At 45.7% G+C, this 16,860-nt stretch overlaps 1 protein-coding gene across 1 annotated transcript in view; it reads left to right on the top strand.

The window, feature by feature from the left end:
- Window positions 1-1,136: 1,136 nt before the first annotated feature.
- The window catches only part of EPS8L2 (EPS8 signaling adaptor L2), a 258,096-nt gene continuing 242,372 nt past the window's right edge, over window positions 1,137-16,860 (top strand). The window contains exon 1 of the mRNA XM_088471000.1: window positions 1,137-1,289. The gene's annotated coding sequence lies outside the window, so the exon portion shown is untranslated. The remainder of the gene's footprint in view (window positions 1,290-16,860) is intronic.

Here is a 16,860-nt window from a genome sequence, read left to right as displayed (position 1 = left end):
TGGAGGGTGGGTTACATTTAGGCACCCCCGTGGGGAGGTTAGGGTTAGGCACCACTAAAGGAGGATTAGGGGGGGGAGAGGGGAAAGTTAGGGTACTTACCAGCCCCAGTCAGGATCTACAGTGTTCGGGCTTGCTGCATCGGAATTTAGTCAGACGGCTTCCTGGCCGTCGGCATTTCATACACATAGGGCAGCACAGACGGTGTAATGGTTAGCATTACTGCCTCACAGCACTGAGGTCATGGGTTCGATTCCCACCATGGCCCTACCTGTGCGGAGTTTGTATATTCTCCCTGTGCTTGCGTGGGTTAATTGGCTCCCAACGCAAAAAAATTAACCCTAGCATGTACAGTATGTGTGTGCATGTGATAGGGAATATATATTGTAAGCTCCACTGGGGCAGGGACTGGTGTGAATGGCCAAATATTCTCTGTAAAGCGCTGCGGAATATGTGTGCGCTATATAAATAACTGGTAATAAATAATAAATCCCGTTTCAGACATAGGGGTCTATTTACTGAGCAGTGTTAGGAGACAGAGTGAAAAGTGATAAGGTGCCAACCAATCAGCTCCCAACTGTCATGTCACAGGCTGTGTTGGAAAAATGACAGTTGGGAGCTGTTTGGCTGGTACCTTATCACTTTCTTATCACTTTTCACTCTGTCTCCTAACACTGTTTAGTAAATAGACCCCATAATGCTTTAAAAAAAAAAGAAAGTAAGGAACAAATGACAAATCTAAAACAATGAATGGTTAAAGTGTAAACATGAACATACTATGTAATGCACTGTACCATATCCATATTCACAGTGAACACTTAAGGCTACAGAATTATCAAATTCAGTGTCATTATAGTTATAATGTAAAAAGTGCACAGATGTACTCATCACCATTATATAATGCAAGGCTGGAATAAACATTACACATTTCTGTAAACTTTGTCCTAGACATTTATTTCACAGCAACGTGGAAACAAACAGCAGCCACATTTATGCCAGTGACTGAGCACACACATCCCTGTGTCTAGCACTGGGGCCGGGCTGCTCTGCAGGTGTCCCCTCCCTGTATCACTGGACCTGTCCTTCTGGTTTGGCTCCTCCTGTATTTGTACACAGTGAGACATTCACCTGCCAGCGGACCACGACCAAAAGCAGCTTAGTGGCATCTAGACAAAGTGTCAGCTCTGGGGTAGTCCCTGCACAGCAAGTGACATCTATATTGTGTCCTCTGGAATTACACCTAGAGTCGTACTAAAGGCACAGGAAATACGCGTATAAGCAAGTTTGGTGGGTGAGTACCTGACTGAGTAACATCTTTTATACATGGAGAGACAGCTAGAATAAAGATGAATACAGTTTTGTGGGTGCAGTGTAAGAAAAGTGACCACAAATCTTTATCTCTATCTACAATATCTATCTTTATGAATGTGTTTGTAAGTGTGTTTATCTTTACAAAGTAGTATAAAGGTAATACAGTCCCAGACAAAAATTAAGGATAACAAAGTAATAAGAATACTGTAAAACCTAAAAATGCATCACATGTATTATTGTATGATGAAAATGTGACAATTATAAGATACTGTCAGGCTCAGATGGATACAGACAAGGATCAGAGTCCCAGATAATGAATTATAAAATAACTGTGTTTTACATAACTGTAACAGGAATTGTGGGGAAGAGGCTGTCACTTCCTTTCTCTGTACCTTAATGGGCCCCTTGGCAGGGCAGTGTGTAATATGAGAGGGAGCTTGGCACTGCCTCTGCCCCATGCTGTTCTGTTGTGTCATTATTGGAGGCTTTGGCTGGATGTTCTGTAAGGTGACAGTAGTCTGGCATCAGCAGTGGTACAGTGTAAGGCACCACACTAGCCTGGTATGTGTTATGTATGAAGGGGAGCATGGCACATACACCACTAAACATAAACTGGCGCTACTAAGGATGTGTAAATTTGCTTGCACACACAATAGTGTAATAAATCTAATCCATGTTTATGAATTGGTGATACGTGATAACCGTATATTCTGATAATATTTATTTTGTGTAATGATTTGGTATTTCTCATAATATGGGCTTTATAAAGTCAGTGAGATGGGATTGAATGTAAAAGAATGCCTAAAGCATTATGTACATATTAGCATTCTCTATAACCACAGCAAGAAAACATACAGTATAGTAATATAATTAATAGTAAACATCATTAATAACTGGAAGTCCTGATTGATGTAAAGTGGAAATAAACAGGTGAAAACTGCAAGTTAGAGGCTTCTCTTTCATAGGTGTGAAGCCTTATAAAGCAGGTGCTGTCATGATTATGGGGTCTATTCATCATCACAATGTTGAGTTGCTCTGGCTCTCAAGGCGAATCAGAATGATAACTATCGGGGTGTGACTGGCCTCCGATAATTAACATTTCTTTAACTATGATCACCTATTTATTTAACAAGTGTAGAGCCTGGTACACATTGACAATATGCCCGATTCCGAAGGATCCGAACGACACATCATCCAAATCGTGTAGTGTGTACCCACTATGTCGGTTGTTGCGTGCTCCCATGGGGTTGTCAGCCCTACATGCAGATCAACCTGACAGTGCGACTGATGACCCCATACAGTGGGATGCAGGAGGGTCCGACATATCGGGTGGTCGGACACTGGATCTTCTAGTGTGTACCGGCCACTCGATATGTCGGCCTGTCGGCGGGAGGGGGGGGGATCGGCAGTCACATCGCTAGGGTACACATATCGTATATAGTGTGTACCCAGCTTTAGATGTTATATGATATACAGTAATTCTTCTGTAGCAGACACTGCTGCAAATGAGGCAATTTATTCAGTGACCCATTTAGAAAATAATTGGGGCCTGTGATGAAATATGGTAAATTTGTGAACATCGGTGGATCCTGGCCAAAAATTTAAATATTGGGCCTCCATCTCTTATATGTTGTTTGAAGGGTTTCTTGTAACTACTGTATATAAGGCTAGATTTTTCCAATGTTTAATATAATATTCGTACAATACAAAACATTTTTGAAAGAAAACTTTTTATTTTTACAAAGAAGGGACATTGGGGGTCATTCAGAGTCAGACCCACTCGCGAGCGGCAGTATGCTCGCAAGTGGGTCGATGTTCCCCACTGCACATGCGCACGATGGAGGGAGCTCCGTCGTGCGCATGCGCGAGACCCGGGGAGCGACGGGCTTTCCATCGCTCCGGGTCTCGCACCAAAGGGGGCAAGACCATCGCGACCATCTTTTTGGCCGCTCGCATATGCTGTGGGTGGTCACCCACAGCTATACGAGCGGCCAGGAGGCCGCTCCATTTTCATGGAGGAGGGCCCTGATTCAGAGCGAGCGCTCTGGTCAGAGCGTCCGGCTCTGAATCAGGCCCATTATGTCTTCCTTAGATACTGGGGCTGACACAAAGGTCGATGGTACACTGTCCTCTGCTGTTCTTGGGGCAAATACCTCTATGCCATCTGAAAGTAGTTTCCAGGGACACTGAACCAGCACATTCACCCATGCTACATGCGATACTGCATCTGCGGATCCTGGAGCACTACAAGCTCCATCTTTTCTCCTATGTGATAGTATTTTACTTATTTTTGGATTTTAAATAGGCCCTATGTCTTTTCCAAAATGTTTTCCTCTTAAAGTGAATATGCATAGATGGTAGTACTGGGAATGTGCAATCATTGCAGCGACATTTTTATGCTGGCCGCACACATAGCGATATTTTACCCGATCTGGCCGATTCCGACACATTGGAACGACAGATCGTGTAAAATATGTCCAAATCCTGAGTAAATCGTGAGTCCCCACTCACGATCACGATGCGCGTCCCCGCTGGTCGCACATCACATCATCAGATCTGCCGTGCAGTAGGGCAGATCTGACAATCTAGGAGGCGATGCACTGTGAAAGTCTGGATGCAGGAGAGATCGTATGAAGATTGCAGGGCCGTAGCTAGGGTAGTGCGGCCGGTGCCATCGCACAGGGCACCACAGGTCAGGGGGCGCTGTTTGGGTCTGTCAAATTTCTGTTTATGATCATTCCCACTTGTAGCTTCCTCTTATTTCATCCCCAGCATCTCCTGGCCTCCCCTATCTCTTCCCTGGCCCTGCCCCATGAGGCCATTCCCCTTTTTTGGGTGCATTATGTCCCTGTGAAAAATGACGGAGGCACCAATGCTCTTTCTGGCACAGGGCACCAAAAAGTCTGGTTGCGGCTCTGGAAGATTGGACACCAAATTGTGTGCAGATCGTGTGGAGATCGTGTGCAGAGCTGCCAGGGAGAGTTTCAAGGGAAATCGTACACAAGTTGTAAACATCGGCTGATCGTGTGCAGATTGCTATGTGTGTGGGCACCTTTAGAGACATTTCCCAGGAACAACTCCTTGAAATCGGGGACTTTCCATTGAAATTACATTTACTTGGCATCCATGCATTGTCCATTAACCTTTCCTTCTTTGAAGAAATGGTTACAAAGGGTACGGTTGGCTGTTTTCTGCAACGTCAACATATGTTTGTCATCAAGTTGTCTAAAACCTAAGTAGCAATGTCAGAGGAATAACTCCTAGTGGACCTGACTCAGTGGTGCACTCAATTGCAGCCACGACTGTGTATTTTGCCATATCGTGACTTCGTATTTATGCTAATGCCGCAGCAGATGGAATTCGTACAAAGACGCCCGCCAGCTACAGCACTAATCTTCCACAGTGCTCATTCATATGCACCATCAGCCGTACCATCGAACAGTGCACCAACACTATGGAGGTGCGGAATATCCGTCTGAAAATGGCCACATAAATCAGTGCAACTGCGACTCAGATACATGTGCTGAAAACATTGGCTGCTAGCGTGCAGCGTGCGACTTTGAAGCAGGCCCAGTATTTCTTATCGCAATGTGGCTCGTGACATTGCTAGGGGGAGAAAGATTCCTCCAAACTCCCAAAGTGGATATTTCCTTTTAATAGTTCTGTCAAATGTCATAAAGGAGTAATCAGCTGTATTTGTAATATTAGCATAAAGGAATGACGCATCCATGAAAAAGTGCATCTACTTTCATAGTCGGACGTATCACAGGATGTATCTCACTGCACATCACTAATATTAGCATCCGGTGTATGCCAGGAGTAACGTTCTCAGAGCCGTAACTAGACTTTTTGGTGCCCTGTGCCAGAGAGAGCATTGGCACCCCCCCTCCACCAATTTTTAGATAGTGCACCTGAAAAAGGGCCATGGCCTCATGGGGAAGGGCCAGAGAAGAGATAGGGGAGGCCAGGAGATGCTTGAGATAAAAGAAGAGAAAGCTACAAGTGAGAATGATAATAAAAAGGAAAATTGACAGGTCCAGATAACGCCCCCTGCCCTGCGGTGCCCTGTGCCATGGCACAGGTCGCACTACCCTAGTTACGGCCCTGAACGTTCTAGCATAGCGAAAGTGTAGACATGTGGCCTGACAGTGTTAGCACTAAATACAACTTTTGCATTACCTTATTTGTGTACAATATAATAATGGGAAGGAGGGTGACATACAACAAAAATACTGTCTTGACAGCTAATAATAAATTTGAGTCACATTTATCATATAAATTTAATTAAGTTCAAAAACAATAATAAAATAAATGTAATTAAATGCAAACATCAGTTGTTGTTTTTTAAGATAGAATCATTTACTTCTTTATTTCAAATGGAATACTAATTAAGTAATGCAAATAGACAGCTGCAATATCATATAATATATCAGCCACACTAATTATTTAAGTATTATCATCTAGATAGAGCCAATCTGCAATCACCCAATCAGGAGCGGCTGGCTAGTGCTGCTGATAGTCTCCATCCTCATTGTTCATTGTAACACCAACCCTTCAAGCACAAATGACAGACACTTGAGTCGCAATTGTATGAACTCTCTGAAAAGTTATTTGAGCTCATAATCAGGTACAGCGATAAATAATAAGGGAGACAAGTTCAACTACATATTACTTACAGTATAACACTATATACAGTAGGTACTTATTAAATAGCAGATACAGTATATTTGTAAGTATGGGAGGTAATGGGGGGTGGCTAGTCAAACGCGACTGTGTCGTGAGCATTTTGTGGTCGGGTTGCAGCCAGCAACGGCGTCTATGTATGTAGTTTCCCTGGTCCTGGAGGTTTAGTTCCTACGGAACTGTAGTCCCGACAGCCATAGCGTTGCTCAGAAGTTTGATGGTGCGGCCGGCGTGCGATTGATGTTGCGTCTTTGTACACAAGCGGCGGACTAGAGACGCAGCCAGTTGGCGCCTCTGTACACATTACAGCGGCTGCAGCATTAGCATGAATTCTCAGTACCGCTGCGTACAATGGCCCTGATTCAGAGCCGGACGCTCTGACAGAGCGCTCGCTCTGAATCAGGGCCGTCCTTCTTCATTTTTAGAGCGGCCTCCTGGCCGCTCGTATAGCTGTGGGTGACCACCCACAACTATAGCGAGCAGCCAGGAAGATGGTCGCGATGGTCAAGACCATCGCGACCATCGGGCTTGCGACGAGACCCTTGTGGTAGGGTCTCATTGCCGCAAGCTCTGGAGCGCTTTCGGCTCTATCAAAGCCGAGAGCATTCCCACTGACATCACTTGTGATGGGAACGCCTCCATCTGAGCAGCCACGCCCCCGGCACGCCCACCAAAGGGGGCGTGCTGTCACTCACTACCGACAGCATGCCCCCTTTGTAGTGAGTCCTGGAGCGACGCGCATGCCGCCTCCGTCGTGCGCATGCGCACTGGGCCAACATCGACATCGCGAGCGGGTCTGAATTAGGCCCAATGTTGCAACGGGATTAGAATCCACTACTGAATCAGGCCATAAGATGTGTTAAACATGAGTCATAAACCATTTAATAGTCTAAAGGCCCCCATACACGGTGCAATTTGCACCTTGCAATGCGACTTGCGATCCGACGTCCGACAGATTGGGCGGTCCCCACACATGGAGCGATCGGGTGGCCGATATGCCAGCACCCCCCTCCCCCACCCGCATAGCGCTGCATGGGATCATACATCGCATCCCCACATCAAGTGAACATGCAGTAAGATCTGGAGGTGCGATGTACGACCCCACGGGAGCACGGACTGGCCGATATCATGCACACACACGGTACGATATTGCAGCGATATCATACCAATCCGTCGGATTGGCTGCTATATCGCACCGTGTATGGGGGCCTTAAAACACCAATCAGGACACATGGCCAAAATGCTATGTATCAATATTTGAGTATCACAAAGACAACATTAACACTATGACTAGTGGATCATCTTCTGCGTATAGTAGCCTGGTTTTGGAACAAGAAATATATATATATATATATATATATATATATATATAATTATAGATATATATATATATATATTTATATATATCACATTCTCATATTTTGAAAAACCTCTTCTCGAGGTTCCTTCTGATGGGTAGTTAGATTTCAGCTAGTCTATTTCGAGCACAAGGAGCAAAAACAAAAGTTTGTGTTTAGAAATTATACGGAAGCAGGGGTGTAATGTACCTAAATTTGCAGAAGACTTTTTCGAGAAACTGATTATTGTGATAGTAAAGTTTTCTATGGCTTTTAGCTAGTTTAGATATACAGTGCCTTGCAAAAGTATTCACCCCCCTTTGCATTTTTCATGTTTTGTTGCCTCACAAACTGGAATTAAAATGTGTTGTTTGAAAGTGTGCATCATTTCATTCACAGAACATGCCTACAACTGTGAAGTTGTGTTTTTTTTTTCTATTGTGAATCAAACAACATTTAGGACAACATAACAGAAAACTTCAGCGTGCATAACTATTCACCTCCATAAAGTCAGTACTGTGTCGAGCAACCTTTTGCGGCAATTACAGCTGCAAGTCGCTTTGGATAAGGCTCTATGAGCTTGCCACATCTTGCCCCTGGGATTTTTGCCCATTCCTCAAGGCAAAACTGCTCCAGTTCCTTCATGTTGGATGGTTTCTGCTTGTGAACAGCAATCTTCAAGTCTGACCACATATTCTCAATTGGATTGAGATCTGGGCTTTGACTAGGCCATTCCAAAACATTTAAATGTTTCCCCTTAAACCACTCGAGTGTTGCTTTAGCAGTATGCTTCGGGTCATTGTCCTCCTGGAAGGTGAACCTCCGTCCCAGTCTCAAATCACAGGCAGACTGACACAGGTTTTGCTCAAGAATATCCCTGTATTTAGCACCAACCATCTTTCCCTCAACTCGAATCAGTTTCCCAGTCTCTGCTGCTGAAAAACATTCCCACAGCATGATGATGCCACCACCATGTTTCACTGTGGGGATGGTGTTCTTGGGGTGATGGGATGTGTTGGGTTTGCGCCAGACATAGCATTTTCCTTAGTGGCTGAAAAGTTCCATTTTAGTCTCATCTGACCAGAGCACCTTCCTCCATACATTTGGGGAGTCGCCCACATGCCTTTTGGCACTCAAATCGTGTCTTCTTATTTTTATCACTAAGTAATGGCTTTTTTCTGGCCACTTTTCCATAAAGCCCAGCTCTATGGAGTGTACAGCTTATTGTGGTCACATGCACAGATACACCAGTCTCTGCTGTGGAACTCTGCAGCTCCTTCATAGTGACCTCTGGTCTCTGTGCTGCCTCTCTGATTAATGCCCTCCTTGCCCGGTCTGTGAGTTTTGGTGGGTGGCTCTCTCTTGGCAGGTTTGTTGTGGTACCATGTTCTTTCCATTTGATGATGATGGATTTGATGGTGCTCCGGGGATCATCAAAGATTTGGATATTTTTTTATAACCCACCCAGAATTGTACTTCTCAACAACTTTGTCCCTGACTTGTTTGGAGAGCTCCTTGGTCTTCATGGTGTGAGGCATCTAGCTTAGTGGTGTTGCAGCCTCTGGGGCCTTTCAGAAAAGGTGTGTTTATACTGACAGATCATGTGACACTTAGATTTCACACAGGTGGACTTCATTTAACTAATTATGTGACTTATGAAGGTAATTGGTTGCACCAGAACTTTTGAGGGGCTTCATAGCAAAGGGGGTGATTTCATATGCACATGCCAATTTTCAGAGTTTTATTTATAAAGATTCTTTTTTATATATATTTTTCTCATTTCACTTCACCAAATTAGACTATTTTGTGCAGATCTATCACATAAACTTCAGATTAAAAAAATAAATAAATTACAGGTTGTAATCTAACAAAAACGGTAAAAAGCCAAGAGGGGTGAATACTTTTGCAAGGCACTGTACCAATATGTAATTTCGTTCAGTAGCAGGTGTTGTACATACTTACCCATATTAGTATCTAGTACTGATAATGTTATTGTACAGTACATAAGAAGTCTTCAGATCTACGAAGCATCAATACTGTTGTAGCTTATCCACCATCAGAAAGTTATACAGACTCAGAGTAAATATACACTGTATTGTATTGTATAAATATCAGTAGGATCTTGCTTTTACAATCTGCCTACAAACACAATAGGCAAGAAAAATGCATTGCACAAACAAATGCTAAGAAGGCAAAGCTAATTAGAGGTTCAGTCACAAAAGGCCTCACACGTGAATAACAGGTTCAAATTCCTGCTTGGTTAATAACAGCCCCTGAATATTCAGTGAGTAGAGAGGCTGAGGAATGTTAGTGTGACAATTTTAATGTCACTGCACTAATGCCGCAGTGCCAGGTTGGGGTTTCGTAACCCACAGACAGTAATCAGTTTAACTATTTCACTTTTTTCTGCACTTCCTACTGTGCTGGTCTCATAGCCCATATCTGATACACCTTACAGCGGGATGTAGTTTGGAAGCCGACAATCTAACGGGGGGTGGAGGGTTAGGTTTAGGGCTCCCGGGGGGACTTAGGGTTAGGCACCCCCCCGGGAGGTTAGGCTAGGGGAAGGGGGGTTAGGGTTAGGCACCCCCGGGGGGGGAGGTTAGGGTTAGGCATCCCCCGGGGGACTTAGGTCCATACTGCGGGGAAGGGGGGGTTAGGTTTAGGCACTTAGAGGGGGGATTAGGGTTAGGCACAGGGGGGGGGGGTTAGGGTTAGACACCCTAAAGGAGGGTTAGTGCTAGGGGGTTAAATTAGGTTAGTTTATACTTACCTTTAGGATGATCGGCATCTTCCCCTTGTCGGGCTGCCGCTGTCGGGATACCTACTACACCCCTTACAGCAGTGATGGACAACAGGTGGCTGTTACCTGCAGCCCCCAGTGATGGACAACAGGTGGCTGTTACCTGCAGCCCCCAGTCACTTCCTGCTTTATTTATCCGGTTTGTTACAGCTGGTAACATTTGCTGTAAAAAAGCCTAATGATATGTTATTGCAGATATATGCCTGTTCATGTGATTATGTGTACTGTTTTAACTTATACTGAGATTAAAGTTGATGTGCTCTACTTTTGAAGGTTATAGAGCTGCCAGTGAGGTCCATGATGTGTATTAGGTAACCTATCACTGACTTTTACGCCTTTCACATCGTAATGCCGGGTCATACCCGGGATTTTGTTCACGCGTCCATCCCGAGTGTAACCCGGCTGAGATCCCTTTCAGAATGGTGGTCCGACCCAGCTTATTACCAGATCGATTACCTCACCAACATCATGTGCTAAGCCAGCGCTTGGAGATGGGATCATCTCCAAGCTCTCGCTCTTTCTATGCTTGTGACTGGGACCCGGGTTACCCGTTCACACTGCATAGCGAGCCAGGTTGAACCTGAGTCAACCCTGCTCTTTACCAGGGTTGAAATACCGGATTATTTCAACCTAGCCCTTTCACACTGCACAGTAACCAGGGTTGCTGCGCATTCACATGCAATAACCCAGGTTATTGCTGCAAGTGTGAAAGGGGTATGTAAGTGTACAGTTTGGGGTCATTTCAATATGCGAGTAAGCATGGCTACATGCCACACCTTCGTTAGCTCCGAACTCGCAGCTTTTTTATCCGCAGACCCATAGATCAGCGTACAAACAAATGCCAGTCCGGGGCAAGATCAAGCCACAAAGGGGCATTTTCAGCTGTCACTGCTAGAGTTTACGCTTTTGCAATGGGAACTCGACCCCTTCACAGCCAATTGAATTGAAACCTGTGCACACAGTGAAGGTCTCCATTTTGTCAGAGGAAATAAAATTCAGCTTTAAAATTTGTACCTCATGCCTCAGTCACATTGCTAGTTTCCATATCATTGTTTGTATTCTCAGAAATATGGCGAGGGGCATAAAGGTGCCGGGTACACTTATTCCATATTGTCACACTATTTGGTGTATTATATTTTTATGGATTTGCCTTTTACTGCCTCCCACAATTGTCTGTCAGTCTCCTTTAATCAATATAGCCATGAATTAATATGAATTATATTACATGTAATAGTCATATATAATATGCTCTGTTATATCTGTGTCTGGAAGTATGCCTAGAGGTGTGTACATCTACATATTGCTACTGGAACACATGCAAATATTGTCTATTTATAAAAATTATGTATATTTATTATGTAATTCTATAGCCAGCAATAAAAAATAGTGTAGATGACCCGAAAAATGCAAAATATTCTGTATTTTGATGGAGTGTAATTTGGGAGTGTTCCTGAGCATAGTGTGCCCTGAAGTGGTATTCCTGTCATACCTAGTCTGCACCTCTGATCATACTATAACCACTCCTGGCTTACACAACAAGAACATACTGTAGACCCTCCCTGCAGTGTTGCTGAGCAACACCTAATGCTTCTGCAAACACCCTGGTAAAGCATGTACTTTATCCAGTCACCACCTGAGGTAAGGTACTCACTCTGCCTCAGGGTCTGCATATTGTTCTGCTTGAGGTGTGTCAGTAAATGTTTACGCTACTTTTCCACCACAGTAGTGGGGATGGACTATAAATGGCTGAAACATACAGTTTGTATCTGTGAGGTTCCAGCCTCTCTACCAAAACAGACATGTAACAAACCTTCTTAAAAGTGGAAAATGGAGTTGTCCATAGCATCCAATCGGTTTCGAGGTAACATTTATCTAGTACATTCCATAAAATATGTGGTAAAAGCTGATTGGTTGTTATGGTAAACTTGTGCACTTCTACTCTCTTTACAAGATTTGATACATTTCCCACTATAGAAACCATGTAGTATTAATCAAATAACATCATTTTTTGTGCTCATATAGGGCTTCATTCAGAGGTGGTCGGAGGATGCAAGCGGTTGCTCAGAAACTGGGCGGCCACTTGCATCCTGACCGCCCGCCTCTGTTGCGGTCGTTAGGCTGTGGGTTAACACCCACAGCTCTAACGACCGCTCGGGTGATGGTCGCGATGGTCAGAGACCATCGCGACCATCGGGGCTTCCGACGAGACCCTAGGGTAGGGTCTCAGTTGTCGTAAGCCCCGAAGAGCTTCTGGCTCTGTCAGAGCCGTAAGCTCTCCACTGACATCACTAGTGATGTCAGCGGGGCCTCCCCCAAACGGCAGGTTTTCCCATGGGAACGCCTCCGTTTGGGCTGCCACCCCCCCGGCCCGCCTTCCAAACGGGGCGAGCTGTCAATCAACATCGACAGCTCGCCCCCTTTGGAAAGAGACGCATGCGCACAAGGGAGCCGGCTCCCTCGTGCGCATGCACACTGGCAAAACATCGAGGCGGCCGTGCGGTCGTAGACCGTACGGCCGCCTCTGAATAAGGTCCATTGTGCCTGTGAATGCGCAGCTGCGACCCCATATGCAGCGTTTCTACGAAAATATGCAGATTTCACAGCTGTCGGGAATTGTATTGAGACGGCCACTAACTGAGCCTCAAATTCAGCCACCTGCATACATAGACGCACCACAGGTTGCACCATCGATGTTCTGAGCAACCCTATGGGAGTAAGCTGCCGGAGCCTTAACCACTGCTTACTAATTCGCAGTTGCAGACACGCCTCCAACACAGTTGTGACATGCCTGCATCTGACTCGCCACCCACTGTTATCTCCCACAAACGGTCCCTGTCTGTCAATCACAATGCATCCACGTCCACACTGCGGCCGCCGTCGGTAATGAAACTTGGCGCATGCGCAGTGCGACTCATGCGTGTGCAGTATAAAAAATAAATCACTCAACTGCGCAAACATTGACACTGCGTCCACCTCATTAAATCACGTGTCTCCGGGAAAGTGCATTTATGTAGCTTATTAAGTTATTACAATACAGTGTACTAATACTTTCATACACTAAGGGGTAAATTTACTAAGGGTCGAGTTTAGGCATTTTTTCCATCTCGCAAATTTATTAAAGACAAACTCGAGTGAGTTGGAAGTGAGTTCTCTTTTTTCACTGTTAAAACTCATGTGAGATTGCAAACTCGAAAAAACTCACCATCGGCCAAAATAGGAAGTACTTTAGATGAAAAAGATGCAACTCGCAAATTTACTAAGATTCGAGTTTCCAATCTCGTGTGAGATTGAAGCAAACTCACTATGAAATAGAAGTTTTAAACACTCACCTTCGGAGCTGTGAGTTTGGCAGAAACATACACAGATCAGTGTGATTTGTGTATGCTTCTGCCTGTATACCTAATATAAAGTGCTTTTATAAAAAAAAAAAATGACATAGGGCCCCCCACCCTAAAACGGGAGGCAATCGGGAAGCCGACTGCCTAAATACCGGCAGCCGCCTTCCCGACTGCCATTTCCCGGCAAGGGTGAAATGCCGGGCGTCTAGATGTAGACGCCCGCATTTCCCCGACGCCGGGAGACCGGCGCCCGGCATCCCGATTGTAGGGATGCCGGGCGCCGCGAGCGGACAGCTGCGGGGGGGAGGGTTAGCTTTAGGGTTCCCGGGGGGGGGACTTAGGGTTAGGCACCCCCCCGGGAGGGTTAGGGTTAGGCTAGGGGGAGGGAGGGTTAGGGTTAGGCACCCCTGGGGGGGACTTAGGGTTAGGCACCCCCCCCCCCGGGGGACTTAGGTTTCGGCAGCGGGGAAGGGGGTGGTTAGGGTTAGGCACTTAGAGGGGGGATTAGGGTTAGGCACTTGGGGGGGAAGTTAGGGTTAGGCACCCCTAAGGATGGGTAGGGTTAGGGGGGTTAGGTTAGGTTAGTAAATACTTACCTATCCACGATCGGGATTTCCAGCGCTGTCGGGCTTCCGCTGCGTCGCACTGTGTTCCTGTCGGCCGGCGGTATTTCATACCAATTCCCCCTAAAGCATAACCAGCCCCAGACTTGCCAGCCAGTCCTGGTCCCTAAAATTATGGAGAACAAAATGACTAGAGTTCCACAATAATTTAAGAACCAGCACCAGGCAGACCTGGTTTTAAATATAGGGTTAAAAAAAATTGCGTGAGGTTCACCCTATATTTAAAACCAGCTCCAGACCCTTTCTAGCGGGGGACTGATGCCACAGCCAGAGGAGCCCTTTCACCGAGCCCCCCATCCGCAGCATCAGCCCTGACTGTTAGTCAGCCCAGGCCAGGGATCCCTGAGGAGTTGGGGACCCCTCCAGTAAAGAGGTCCCCCTTTCCAGGGCAGCCCGGCCGATGGGTGGCGGGTTGATAGTGTAGGTGTAGTGTGTAAAAATTAGAATAATTCACATTGTCATTACAGTGGAACTACAGGTCCCAGCAAGCCTCCCCTGCATGCTGGTATTTGGAGAACCACAAGTACCAGCATGCGGGGCATTAAGGGGCCACTGGTACCTGTAGTTCAGCTGTAGCGAAATGTGTAAAAAAAACACAACACACACCGTGAAAATAAAGTTTTATTACATTCATACATACACATACATACTCACCTGCTCCCAGATGTTCACGTCCCCTTCTCAACGTAAAGTATCCAATGGTTGTACCTGAAAAAAAGATCCAATATTTACCTTTTGTCCCACGATGTTCTCCGCAGTATTCCAAAGAGGGCCCCGGAGACACTGTAACAAGACGCTACAGCATATTGTTACAGTATCGCTAATGGCAGCTCCGGCCTTGAACTATCAATAGTGCTGGGGTGCCAGCCAATCGGCAGCGGCTTCCATTAGCGGCCGCTCATTGACTGGGGCCCATGTGGGCTTAGCCAGCGAGCCGCTCCTCTACATGGGTCCCAGCCAATGAGCGAACACTAATGGAAGCCGCCGCTGATTGGCTGGCGCCCCAGCACTAATGATAGCACAAGCATGCGGGGGAGGCTTGCTGGGACCTGCAGTTCTACTGTAAAGACAATGTTGTTACTTCAATGTTTAACACTACACCTACACTATCAACCCGCCTCCCACCGCCCAGGGGTGGCAGGGATAGCCCCGTGCTATCAGCCTAGGTTAGGGTTCCCCTTTATTGGAGGGGTCCCCAACTCCCCGGGGATCCCTGGCTTGGGCTGACTAGTAGTCAGGGCTGATGCTGCGGCTGGGGGGCCTGGTGAAAGGGCAACCCTGGCTATGGCATCAGCCCCCCGCTAGAAAGGATCCAGTGCTAGCTTTAATTTTAGGGGTACCCCTACGTAAATTTTTTACCCCTATAATTAAAATCAGGACTGGCCCTGCAGCCTGGTGCTGGTACCTAATTTACGGTGGAAACATACTCGTTTTGTTCCCCGCAATTTTGGGGACCAGGACAGGCTGGCAAGTCTGAGGCTGGTTAAGCTTTAGGGGGGTGACCTTATGTCATTTTTAAACAAAAATTATTTAACCCGTTTTTTACAGGTCTTAACTAGGGATGTGCAGGCTCGGATAGGTTCGAGTTTGCACGTTGAGTTCGGATTTTTCCCTCCAAAAAAACGGAACTCAGAAAGAGGCAAAACGTCATCTTGCATGGACGAACATCATCATTCCTGTCCAGGAATGATGATGTTCGTCCATGCAAGATGACGTTTTGCCTCTTTCTGAGTTCCGTTTTTTTGGAGGGAAAAATCCGAACTCAACGTGCAAACTCGAACCTATCCGAGCCTGCATATCCAGGAATGATGATGTTCGTCCATGCAAGATGACGTTTTGCCTCTTTCTGAGTTCCGTTTTTTTGGAGGGAAAAATCCGAACTCAACGTGCAAACTCGAACCTATCCGAGCCTGCACATCCCTAGTCTTAACACACAAGCAGCTAACACATATCTCACTGATATGTTCAAAGTGCTTGCTTGGGTGAGTTTGGAAGAGAGAAAACACTGCAATCTCGGGTAAGTAATCTCACCTAAACTCTCCTTAAACTCACCTCTAAACTCGCAATTTGGAAGAAAAAACTCGATCTGCTTCACCATCGAAAAACTCACTTTGAGCTAAACTCACTTCTTAGTAAGTTTGCGAGTTTGATAAGGGAAAGCTCACCCGAGTTTTGGTGAAGCAAAGTGAGTTTAAAAACTAAAAAACTCGACCAAACTCGAATCTTAGTAACTTTACCCCTAAGAGGCAGTATTGCAATAACATAAACATGTTTTAGCTTCCCTGACTAAATTAATCTTACCATTACCATTACAATTCACATTCCATGAATGCAAGCTACTCAGTTCTGTTTTCTTCTGTATAGTGCTGATCTGTAGGGTATGTTTCCATACATCACAATGTTTCAGACCCATGAATAGGACAGTGGATGTGGTCATACCACGATATGGCCTTAGCCAGCTTTCGCCACCTCCGCACACCCTTTTAATGCTGCATACACCATTAGCAGGAACACACAGCACCCAGTCATCTTTGCTCTGTGGGACATACCTCCCAATTTCCAACCACGCCACAATGAGACAGAGCCCTCAAATTGGGACGGGGTTTGCTTATCATTAGGGCCTGACTACCCTATTATAGTCAGTCTTAGGAAGATGTGTGGTCAAGAAGTGCGGCTGCACACACTCAATAATTACTCTAGGCCAACATCTCACATTTTCCTGAGCACTTCTATGGAATGTGAAGGGAAATGTTAGCAGCTGCGAGAT

This window comes from Taudactylus pleione, unplaced genomic scaffold (assembly GCF_031769625.1).
Source record: "Taudactylus pleione unplaced genomic scaffold, aTauple2 ptg000109l, whole genome shotgun sequence".
In the NCBI taxonomy this organism is placed as follows: Eukaryota; Metazoa; Chordata; class Amphibia; order Anura; family Myobatrachidae; genus Taudactylus; species Taudactylus pleione.
The sequence above is the reverse complement of the archived record's forward strand: the minus strand, read 5'-3'. Positions and strand labels throughout refer to the sequence as shown.